Source organism: Hyperoodon ampullatus, assembly GCF_949752795.1.
Source record: "Hyperoodon ampullatus genome assembly, chromosome: 1".
Taxonomy (NCBI): Eukaryota; Metazoa; Chordata; class Mammalia; order Artiodactyla; family Ziphiidae; genus Hyperoodon; species Hyperoodon ampullatus.
In genome coordinates, this window is record NC_136914.1 from 39,157,552 (window position 1) to 39,169,832 (window position 12,281).

The window sequence follows — 12,281 nt, forward strand, 5'->3', positions numbered from 1 at the left end:
CCCTATCAAATTACCAATGGCATTTTTTAACAGAACTAGAACAAAAGTATTATAATTTGGATCAAGACACAAAAGACCCCAAATAGCCAAACAATCTTGAGGGGAAAAAAGTGCAGTTGAAGGAATCAGACTCCCTGACTTCAGACTAAACTAAAAAGCTACAATAATCAAGACAATATGGTACTGGCACAAAAACAGAAATATAGATCAATGGAACAGGAGAGAAAGCTCAGAGATAAACCCACACACCTATGGTCAACTAATCTATGTATGACAAAGGAGGCAAGGATATACAATGGAGAAAAGACAGTCTGTTCAATAAGTGGTACTGGAAAAATTGGACAACTAAATGTAAAATAATGAAATTAGAACATTCCCTAACACCATACACGAAAATAAATTCAAAATAGATTACAGACGTAAATATAAGACCGGACACTGTGAAACTCTTAGAGGAAAACATAGGAAGAACACTCTTTGTCATAAATCACAGCAAGGCCTTTTTTGAGCCACCTCCTAGAGTAATGGAAAGAAAAACAAAAATAAACAAATGGGATCTAAGGAAACTTAAAGGTTTTTGCACAGCAAAGGAAGCTATAAACAAGATGAAAAGACAACCCTAAAAATGGGAGAAAATATTTGCCAATGAATCAACGGACAAAGAACTAGTCTCCAAAATATATAAACAGCTCATGCAGCTTAATATTAAAAACATAAACAACCCAATCAAAAAACGGGCAGGGGCTTCCCTGGTGGCACAGTGGTTAAGAATCCACCTGCCAATGCAGGGGACACTGGTTCGATCCCTGGTCCATGAAGATCCCACATGTCGTGGAGCAACTAAACCCATGTGCCACAACTACTGAGCCTGCACTCTAGAGCCCGTGAGCCACAACTACTGAGTCTGTGTGCTGCAGCTACTGAAGCCCGCACACCTAGAGCCTGTGCTCAACAACAAGAGAAGCCATTGCAATGAGAAGGCCATGCACTGCAATGAAGAGTAGCCCCCACTTGCTGCAACTAGAGAAAGCCTGCATACAACAATGAAGACCCAACACAGCCAAAAATAAATAAATAAATAAATGTATTTAAAAAAAATAAATGGGCAGAAAACCTAAATAGATATCTCTCCAAAGAAGACATAAAGATGAAAAGCCCATGAAAAGTTGCTCAACGTCACTAATTACTAGAGAAATGAAAATCAAAACTACAATGAGGTATCCCCTCACACTGGTTAGATTAGGCATCATCAGAAAATCTACAAACAACAAATGCTGGAGAGGGTGTGGAGAAAAGGGAACTCTCTTGCACTGTTGGTGGGAATTTAAATTGATACAGACACTATGGAGAACAGTATGGAGGCTCCTTAAGAAACTAAAAATAGAATTACCATATGGGCCAGCAATCCCACTACTGGTCATATACCCAGAGAAAACCATAATTCAAAAAGACACATGTACCCAATATTCATTGCAGCAGTATTTACAATAGCCAGGTCATGGAAGAAACCTAAATGCCCATTGACAGATGAATGGATAAAGAAGATGTGGTACATATATACAATGGAATATTACTCAGCCATAAAAGGAACGAAATTGGGTCATTTGTAGAGACGTGGATGGATCTAGAGACTGTCATACAGAGTGAAGTAAGTCAGAAAGAGAAAAACAAATATCGTATATTAATGCATATATGTGGAACCTAGAAAAATGGTACAGATGAACTGGTTTGCAGGGCAGATATAGAGACACAGATGTAGAGAAGAAACGTACGGACACCAAGGGGGGAAAGTGGCGGGGGGTGGGGGGGTTGGTGGTGTGATGCATTGGGAGATTGGGATTGACATATATACACTAATATGTACAAAATAGATAACTAATAAGAACCTGCTATATAAAAATAAATAAATAAAATTTTTAAAGAGTTAAATGAAATGATACAAGTAAATGATTAATATGGTTCCTGGCATATAGTAAGAACCCAATAAATTTAATTTAATATTATACTTATTCTAGGAACTGCTTCTCCTTATTCTCAGCCACATGGTTGCAACAGAAACTTACATGATACAAAGAGCAACCTCCCTTGACCCTAGCTGACTGGTCTAGGGTTGAACCCCCACCGTAATAAAACCCATGAGCCTCTTCTCATATTTGAATCAGACTGTCTCCAAGACTTGGTGCTAGCTGTTCAGTAAAATGCAAATATCTTTATTAAAATGTTGAGGAAATTTCAGAAAATTACAGTGTGGGAAGGAAAAGATTAAAGTTCTAGTACACTTGAACTTTCTATTGAATTTCCAGTGGAATGGTAGTTTAAGACTTAAACTTATGTGAGAAACGAAATTCTCTATGGACAATGCCCCCTACTTCAGACTTGACTTTCCCTTGCCTTCCACAAATTCTTCCTTTTACAAATCACTCTACAACTCCTCCTTCTTACCTCTCCCAAACTACCACCCCCGAGAAGTATAGTCTATGCCAGTGGTTTCCAATCTGGGGCAATCTTGCTCCCCAGGCAACATTTGAGAATACTGAGACATTTTTGGTTGTCACAAGTGAAGGGAGTGGTGCTTCTGGCATCTAATGGTTAAAGACCAGAGATGCTGCTAAACATCCTACAGTGCAGAGGACAGCCTCCCATCCGACCAAAAAATTACCTGACCTAAAATGTCAACAATATGGAGGTTGATAAGACCCTGGTCTAAAGTCAAACAGAAATGAAACTTCCCTCCACTAACAAAGAGTCAATTCTACCTTTGGTATCAGTTTTTTCCCATTATTCTATATAAAAGTTTTAATTCCCTTCCTTGTTTACCTGAATCCTACCAGAATCATATAGTGCTACATTAGTCTTAAAGGTGATTTGTTACCATGGAAATGGTTTGGGATGATTACATTCATATAAGTCATAATTTAGCTATGATGGAGCCAGAAAGAGGGGGGAAGTTGCCAATCTCCCCACCATAAGCGTATTCCAAGAAGACACATGAGAGAAGGTACATACTCTTAAGAAAAAATGTTGAATTATCAAGACAGCCATTGAGATTATTAGTGTTGGAAGAATATTGTCAGCGAAATAACAAACTTTACATAAACTTGGTGGATGCTTTAGACAAGGAAAACACTGACCACAAAGTCAGAAAAGATAAATAGGATGATGGGCTACAGTAACAAAAATTCTAGAAGGTAATTAAAAATAGTACTTCAGATGGAGCAAGTGGTGACCCTTGAAGAACTGAAGTATGACTCCTGCCTTATTTCACAAAGGCTATCAATAGGAGGATCTGTAGTGACTATGTCATATTACATGGTCATAATACTGGCTGAAGACAAATTTATGATGAAATATATCTAGAGAACTACATAGATAGGCATTTTTTAATACATAGGCCATTATAACATAAAAAGTAGTTAGGGAAGATATTTTTAAATTTATGTTCTTATTGGCTAAAATTTGTAGTAGAAATGAAAGTCGATTGAACAAAACTATAGACTATCTCAACTATGTTGAGATCAGTAAATATAAAAGATACAGATAACTGAGTCAGCCAAGAAGAGGACTGAGTATTCAGAAAAAAATGTGGAAGATATAAGTAATGCCAAACAAAGATAAATTCGATCAACTTGATCTTTGCAATGGAAAGAAATAGAAATCAGGAGGGATAGTTGGAAGAGTCATTGGTCTTTGGACACAAAATCAGAGTAAAACTCTCCAACTCTTTCAGAAGAAAATGAGTAAGGCTATATGTAAAGAATTCAAGCCTGAGTTCTTTATCCAAATTCACCATCACATATCCCCTATTCCATTGGATAATACAATTAAAACAATGACAAAGGAAACCATTTCCTTGTCCATTATAGAAACTCTGAAGTTACTAGAGAGATAGACACAGATATGGTGTCCAGATCCGCTTTCAAGGAAGGACTTGCTGGCTCTTGTTCAGTTCCTTCCTGGAGCTTTCAAGCCTCCTTGCAGGAGATCACACCCTTCCTGGAGCAGCTTGACCAAGCAAGGTCAGGGGACAAAGGACAGCTCATTTCAACCCATTGCAGGATGCTCAGATGCAATGTTTACTCCAAAGTTCCTCACAGGGTTGGCCAAAGTGTTGTTGGACTAGCATTGCAGTTTGGCTACTTCCTCTGCCCCATCCTGTTTCCTCTCCTTGTTTTTCACCCTAATAAATATTTTGCATCCCAAACTTCTTAACATCTGCTTCCAGAGAACCCAATCTATGATAATCACGTTTGGAAGAACCTCAGAGGCTCTTAGTCAGACCTTCCACTCAACTGCAATATTTCATAGAGCTTCAAAACACCACTGCCATAGTCTGGTATGAGGAGACAGCGCAGGCTTTGCAACCTCATGCATCCCTGGGTTCTAATATTACCCCTTACCTCTAATTAGCAATCTGAGCTTAATCCCTCTAAACTATGGTTTCCTTGTCTGTGAAATGATAATACTTACTACAAAGAATAATTGTGGGGGATACATTTTAAATAATGTCTACAAAATGCTTAACTTTGTGCCTGGCTCATATCAGGTGTCCCGTAATTGTCAGCCCTACTCCCTTCCAACAATACAAAAAAAAAAAAAAAAAAAAAAAAAAAGACCAAATAATTTAAATGTCCCTGCAAAACTAGAACTGCCAAAGTTCAGAGATACTGATTTCTTTGTTGATATGTGTTACATGTTGTTTCTAACATTATGGAGAATAAATTTCCTGGATTACAGTTTATAAAGCTAGTTAATAAAGTAATCTGAGGCAGAAAAAATCTGTAATGGGGGTAAGGGGGCAGATTTGAAGTAACTCTCAAAGTAGTTGTTTCAAGAAGCACAGCCCCTTGCTCACACATACACTGAATCTACTCATTCTACTTCATATCCAAATCTTACAATAAGAAGTCTCTAGAGGATGGCTAGTCTAAAGTGGACTGTCCTAGTGACTAAATAGTAAGAATAACTGAAGAGAAAGAGAATTATGGTAGGATATAAGAGGAGTTAAAATCAAAGAGGGAACTTGGTAATGGTGAGAGTACAATAAAAGACATCTAGTTATGAAATTCAGCATCAAGTTTTTTCTCTACCCAATAGTACTTAAAATGTCTTCCATGTAGCTCTCTATCCTTGACATCAGGGCACATAAGCTTTGCCAACTGCGTGAAAAATATTGACAACTAGATTGTTATAATAATACAGACAGAGGCACTTTCAAAGTGTAAGCTTTCAAAGTGTAAGACTGGTATTCAACTTGGAAAGCACAGAACTGGCTATTTCCTCAGGTATCCAGTCACCTTAGAAGCCATGGCACAGAGGAAAGCTTCAGGAGTAGTCATTTCGGTTTTTATCTCTAGTACAAAACACTGTTTTAACCCCACAGCTCCTAAGGAATGAAGCTAGTGTCAAAGATTTAATGCCTTTTCACATTAGTGATGTCAGCACAAAATGGCCATCTTCTCTGAATAATTTATCTTCCCACTGCATAATTTTCTTATCTATTTTCCTACATTTTGGCTTTTTACTGTAGATGGGGAGGTAAATGGCTGTTAGTCCCCGACAAAACCTGTGGCGCATCCTTCCCATCAATCAATTAAAAAACACTTACCTTACATTCAATATGATTTATTTCTTGTTAATACAATTGTCTCACTATATCCTTCTATTATTATACCTTTAATTCCATTAGCCATTCGCTTAATGCTTGCTTTAAGGCTGACCCTCAAAGAGCTTGGAAGAGAGAGGGAAGTCCTAATAGTGGCTTTGCCAATAAAACTCTGGAAGCTCTTCTCCTAAAACCTTGTAGGTCACGGAAAAGATAGGGCACAGAATGTATCCTGCCTGAAAAGAATAGAGCAATGTCTCATTTATTTGTTCTGATGGATACTGCTTGATGGTTTAAAAATCCTTAAGAGCTCTTATCTTAAAAGTCAACACAATAGGTTCACAATGTATAATCCTACACATTACATAGGGATTGATGAGATGCTACCAAGATTTCCTTAAATAAATTTTAAAAGAGGGAGAGGGGAAGCCATTTGTATTGTCTGAAGATTAATGGCTTGCTTGTTTTGGGGTGGGGCAAATGGTAAACCTCTTACACAGTTAAGTGACACAAAAACATTGTAGTATTCTTTCTCATGGTGGTGGAGTTACATGTTTTCTAGCAAATTTTCTCCATTTGGGTTGAACTTTGAAAGCTCTAAAAAGAAGCCCTCATACTGAATTTCTAAAATTATACATTGAACAGTTGTTATGATTTTTCTCAGTGAGCAGATTTGCTCTCTTTTTGAAATTTGATTGTATGAATGTATTCATACAATACACAAGCACATATATTTCTGTATCACTACATATTGGATTAGGTCTTATGTAGCAGGCACTATTGCTTGCCAGATAGGTATTTCTCTCTGCTTCCTTGCAAACCCTAATCCAGTTTTATTCAGGGCCCCACACTTTAGAAATGGGAATCCCATCCAAAGCCTCAGGGTAAATCTGTTCAGTAAAACCAGTACTGAACATTCCATAGTCCTTGTTGGCCATTGATGTTGGGGCAGGCTTCTAGGACAGGTTTCCTCATTTCTAAAAATAAACGTAAACCATGGACATGTTTATGACTGCATGTGGTGCCTGGAGTTTTGAACGTCATCTTATGGCCTCAGGGAGAGATAGCCAAGAACAAAGCCAACATCCTGGGGATGACAGTGTAGAAAGACAAAGGCATCTTTTTCCTTGAAACCATAATTTATCCCTGGAATTAATCAAACTGAGTCTACCCTACTTCAACACTTTTTGTTACTTGAAATAATATGTATCTTCATTGGGCTTCCCTGGTGGTGCACTGGTTAAGAATACTCCTGCCAATGCAGGGGACACAGGTCCAAACCCTGGTCTGGGAAGCTCCCACATGCCGCGGAGCAACTAAGCTCATGTGCCACAACTACTGATCCTGCGTGCTACAACTACTGAAGTCCATGCACCTAGAGCCCATGCTCCGCAACAAGAGAAGCCACCACAATGAGAAGCCCATGCAACACAATGAAGAGTAGGCCCTGCTCGCCTCAACTAGAGAAAACCTGCGTGCAGCAGTGAGGACCCAACAGAGTCAAAAAAAAAAAAAAAAAAAAAAAAAAAAAAAGAATAAGTAAAATAAATAAATTAAACAAAACTTTTTAAAATATGTATATTTTTTGTTTAAGCTAGTTAAGTCGGCGTTGACCATTATGTACCACAGGAGGCATCCTTGCTATACATCACAGGTACTTTTTAAAAACACAGTCTTTTCCCACTTAGCCCTATTCCGAATTAACCTATGTGAACAACCTAGAGTGTGTCGTCTGTATTTTTCTCCATGTACACTTAATCATATACAAACATGTATAAATGTGTATACATGAATATATATGTATACATGCATACACATTGGCACATAAAGATGTGTTACAACTTTACCAAAAAAATGAGACTGCATCATTCACATTCTTTTGCCTCATGGTTTTTTCATTCCACAATACTGCATAGAATTTCTTCAGGTCAACTGGCATAGCTTTAAATTCAATATAAGCTGGATAACATTCATGACATGAGTATGAAAATTTAATAATTTCCCTATTGATAGTCACTTGCTTCGTTTTTAACTTATTGTTGAATAAACAATGAGCTAATGTAAATTTGGAGCATATATCCTTTCATACTGGTGCTTTAATTTATGTGGGATAGATTCTAAGAGTGGACGTTGAAGGAAATATGTGTTGTCTTTTTAATAATTATTTTCCCAAAAGGTTACTGTGATTCAGTTTCACCAGCAGTACAGGAGAGAAACTTTTCCCAAATGCTCACCAGCACTAGTTTTCACTTTCTAAACTTTTGTGAATCTGTTAGATGTAGTATGATAGCTCATTTTTACTATAATTTGTATCTTCCTCTCAGCTAGTGAGTTTCAGCATATTTTTATTTTGTATTTTTATTTTATTTATTTATTTTTTTGCGGTACGCGGGTCTCTCACTGTTGTGGCCTCTCCCGTTGCGGAGCACAGGCTCCAGACGTGCAGACTCAGCGGCCATGGCTCACGGGCCGAGCCACTCCGCGGCATGTGGGATCTTCCCGGACCAGGGCACGAACCCGTGTCCCCTGAATCGGGAGGCAGACTCTCAACCACTGCACCACCAGGGAAGCCCTCAGCATATTTTCATATGTTTCTTAACCATTTGCATTTCTTCCTCTATAAATAGTACATTTTTATCTTCTACCTATTTGTCATTGCTATGTGGCTTGTCCTTTTACTTATAAATTTGTAAGAGTTTTTTTTTCTTTTTTTAAACATCTTTATTGGAGTGTAATTGCTTTAGAATGGTGTGTTAGTTTCTGCTTTATAACAAAGTGAATCAGCTATACGTATACATATATCCCCATGTCCCCTCCCTCTTGTGTCTCCCTCCCACCCTCCCTATCCCACCCCTCTAGGTGGTCACAAAGCACCGAGCCGACCTCCCTGTGTTATGCGGCTGCTTCCTATACCACAATGTTCATTACAGCTCTATTTACAATAGCCAGCACATGGAAGCAACATAAGTGTCCATCGACAGATGAATGGATAAAGAAGATGTGGCACATATATACAATGGAATATTACTCAGCCATTAAAAGAAACAAAACGGAGTTATTTGTAGTGAGGTAGATGGACCTAGAGTCTGTCCTACAGAGTGAAGTAAGTCAGAAAGAGAAAAACAAATACTGTATGCTAACACATATATATGGAATCTAAAAAAATAAGAGTTCTTTATATAATATAAATGACAGCTTTTTGTCATCTGTATTAAACAAATATTATTATAAAATCAATCCCTTGTCTGTGGTTATGGTGTCTTTTCTAAACATAAGCTTTAAATTGGTAAATATGTCCCTATTTTTTTTCTAGCTTCTAGGTTTACAGTTAATATTAAGAATATTATTTCACCTTGCCCTCACTTCTACCTGTGTTGTACATATAAGCCTGTTTCTGATTTTAAAACCTTAATTTTTAAAAAAAAAATCCTGTCACATTTAAAAACTCATTACATTATACACTACCAAATGTAAAATAGATAGCTTGTGGGAAGCTGCTGCATAACACAGGAAGATCAGCTCGGTACTTTGTGACCACCTAGAGGGGTGGGATAGGGAGGGTGGGAGGGAGATGCAAGAGGGAGGAGATATGGGGATGTATGTATATGGATAGCTGATTCACTTTGTTATAAAGCAGAAACTAACACACCATTGTAAAGCAATTGCACTCCAATAAAGATGTTAAAAAAAAAAAACAACATTGCATTAACAACATTCCAACACATAGGAGCAAAAGTAGAATGGGGGTTACCAGGAGTTGGAGGCAGATGGGAGTGGGGAGCTGTGGTTTAAAGGGTACAGAGTTTCAGTGAAGCAAGATGAAAGTTCTAGAGATTGCTGCACGAAGATGTGGACATATACTTAAAATCTTATTGAACGTGGATTTCATATTATGTGTTTTTTTGCCACAATAAAACTATTTCCCTTAATTTTAAGGGGGGAAATGATGAAGGGTTTTATTACAACTCAGGAGATACCCAAATAATTTTCACAGATAGAAAAGCATATTCAGTAAACAGTGAAAACAAGTATATGTAAATAGTAAAAAAGGGAGCTCCCTGGTGGCCTAGTGGTAGGATTCTGGGCTTTCAATGCCTTGGCCTGGGCTCAATCCCTGGTTGGGGAACTGAGACCTCACAAGCCACGCAGCATGGTCAAAAAAAAAAAACAACCCTTCAACTATTTAAAATAATAATAATAATCATAAACAATTTGAAAGGTAAATATAGTTCACACATAAAATATATGTATGTTTTAGACTCTGTTTTCTCCTTTCTTTCCCATTGTCTCCACCAATATTTAAAACTTTGGGGAAGTTCATGATTATCTTCTTTTCAAATTGTCCAGAAAAGCACCTTTAGATAAACATAAAAAGGAAACTAGAACATTTCAAAATGTGGAAATAATATATGTTCATGACAGATTGAAAATATGTAGGAAGTACTACCCTTTCATCCTTCTCCTTTGATGGGTATATGCAAGGCAAAGTATTTTGGGTTCATCCAAACAAGATGCACAATTCAAATCTATTACACATGATGCTCTCTCTGAAAACCACTGTGTCAAGTAAATGGTGTTCTGCCTGATACCATAATTGAAATATCACCTCTGTTAGTTCACTTATTTTGTATGTTTTTGGGTGAGAAAGCCATCCTAAAAGTGGTATAATATTTGAAGGGGCATCATGGCTAAGTTGTTGACTGAACAGGCACTATGAGAGGGAATTCTGTACTCCACTCCATTCTCTTGAAGGCCTTTAATTATTTTTTGTTTTACATTTATGTTTCAGTCCATCAGGAATTTATTTTTATATATGGCATAAGAAAGAATTCAATTCAGTTTTATTTGAATTTTATTCTAGTTGAGCTAGCATCATTTGTTAAATATCCATTTCTTTTAGATATTAAATATATATGAAATTTTTATATAGAGTCATATCTATATCTGTATTCTCAATTCTGTCCCACAGGACTTTTTTTTGTCTATTTCTATGAAAAATCATATTCTACTTATTAGAGTGATTATTTTATTATGTTCTAATACGTATTACCACTTCTCCCCATCACTATTCTTTTATTATTTATTTTTTTAGTTTAAATTTTGCTTGTCTGTTCTCATAGATTTATTCTTCCACGTAAAATTTTAAATAATTTTATATCTAATTCTCATACCTCACAGAAAATCTGCTATGATGTTTAGTGGAGTTGCATTAAATGTATATGTCAATATTGTGAGAATCGGAATACACGACATTACATTTTTCCAGCCAAATACATGACAAATCTTCCAAGTTGTTCAAGTCTTGTTCTGTGGCCTTCCATTATTTCTTTATGGTCTACATAATATAGGTACTGGCCTTATTTGTTAAATGTTTTCTCTAATATTTTACTGTTTTAATTACTATTGTAAATAAATTTGTTCTCTTTTAGGTTTTAATTTTTACAATAGAGAAAAGCTATTGATTTCTGTAAATTCATCTTATACTCAGTGAACTTATAAGTTATCTTATTAATCCAAATAGGTCATTTTACTAGAGTTTCTTAGATTTTCTGGGTATGTATTTATATTAACAAAAAGAATTAATTCTATCTATTTTTAATGTTTTATTATTCTTCTCTATTGCATTACCTAGACCTTCCAGGATTGTATTGTGTGAGAATGACTGCCAGCACATCTACCTAGTTGCTCATTTTAATTGAGGTGGTTTTAATATTTAGAATACTAGTTGTTTTTTAAAGGTAAATAGCCTTTGTTATATTTAGGTAGTTTCCTACTATTCTTATTTTACTTAGTGTTTTTATAAACACTAATAATTTTATCAAATGCCTGTCAATGTCTAATTATACCATAGGATTTTTCTTTTAATTTACTAATATATTACATATTAGATTTTTCTAATATTGAACTATCCTCACATTCTAGAAATTAACTATACAAAAATCTATTTATCCACATTTCATTTAGAAATTTACCTTCTAGATCTTTATGAGATTTGTCTAAGTCATCTTTCATAATCTCTCTATCAGATTTTGATATTTAAAAAGTTATTCTGTAGGAGGAGCTTCAAGATGGTGGAAGAGTAAGACGTGGAGATCACCTTCCTCCCCACAGATACATCAGAAATACATCTACATGTGGAACAACTCCTACAGAACACCTACTGAATGCTGGCAGAAGACCTCAGACCTCCCAAAAGGCAAGAAACTCCCCACATACCTGGGTAGGGCAAAAGAAAAAAGAAAAAAGCAGAGACCAAAGAATAGGGACGGGACCTGCAATAGGGAGGGAGCTGTGAAGGAGGAAAGGTTTCCAAACACTAGGAAGCCCCTTTGCGGGTGGAGACTGCTGGTGGCGGAGGCAGAAAGCTTCAGAGCCACAGAGGAGACCGCAGCAAAAGGGGTGCAGAGGGCAAAGCAGAGAGATTCCCGTATGCAGGATCGGTGCCACCCAGCACTCACCAGCCCGGGGCAGGTGGGGGCTGGGAGCTGAGGCTCGGGTTTCGGAGGTTGGATCCCATGGAGAGGACTGGGGTTGGCTGCATGAACACAGCCTGAAGGGGGTTAGTGCACCACAGCTAGCTGGGAGGGAGTCCGGGAAAAAGTCTGGAGCTGCCGAAGAGACAAGAGACTTTTTATTGCCTCTTTGTTTCCTGGTGCACGAGGAGAGGGGATTAAGACTG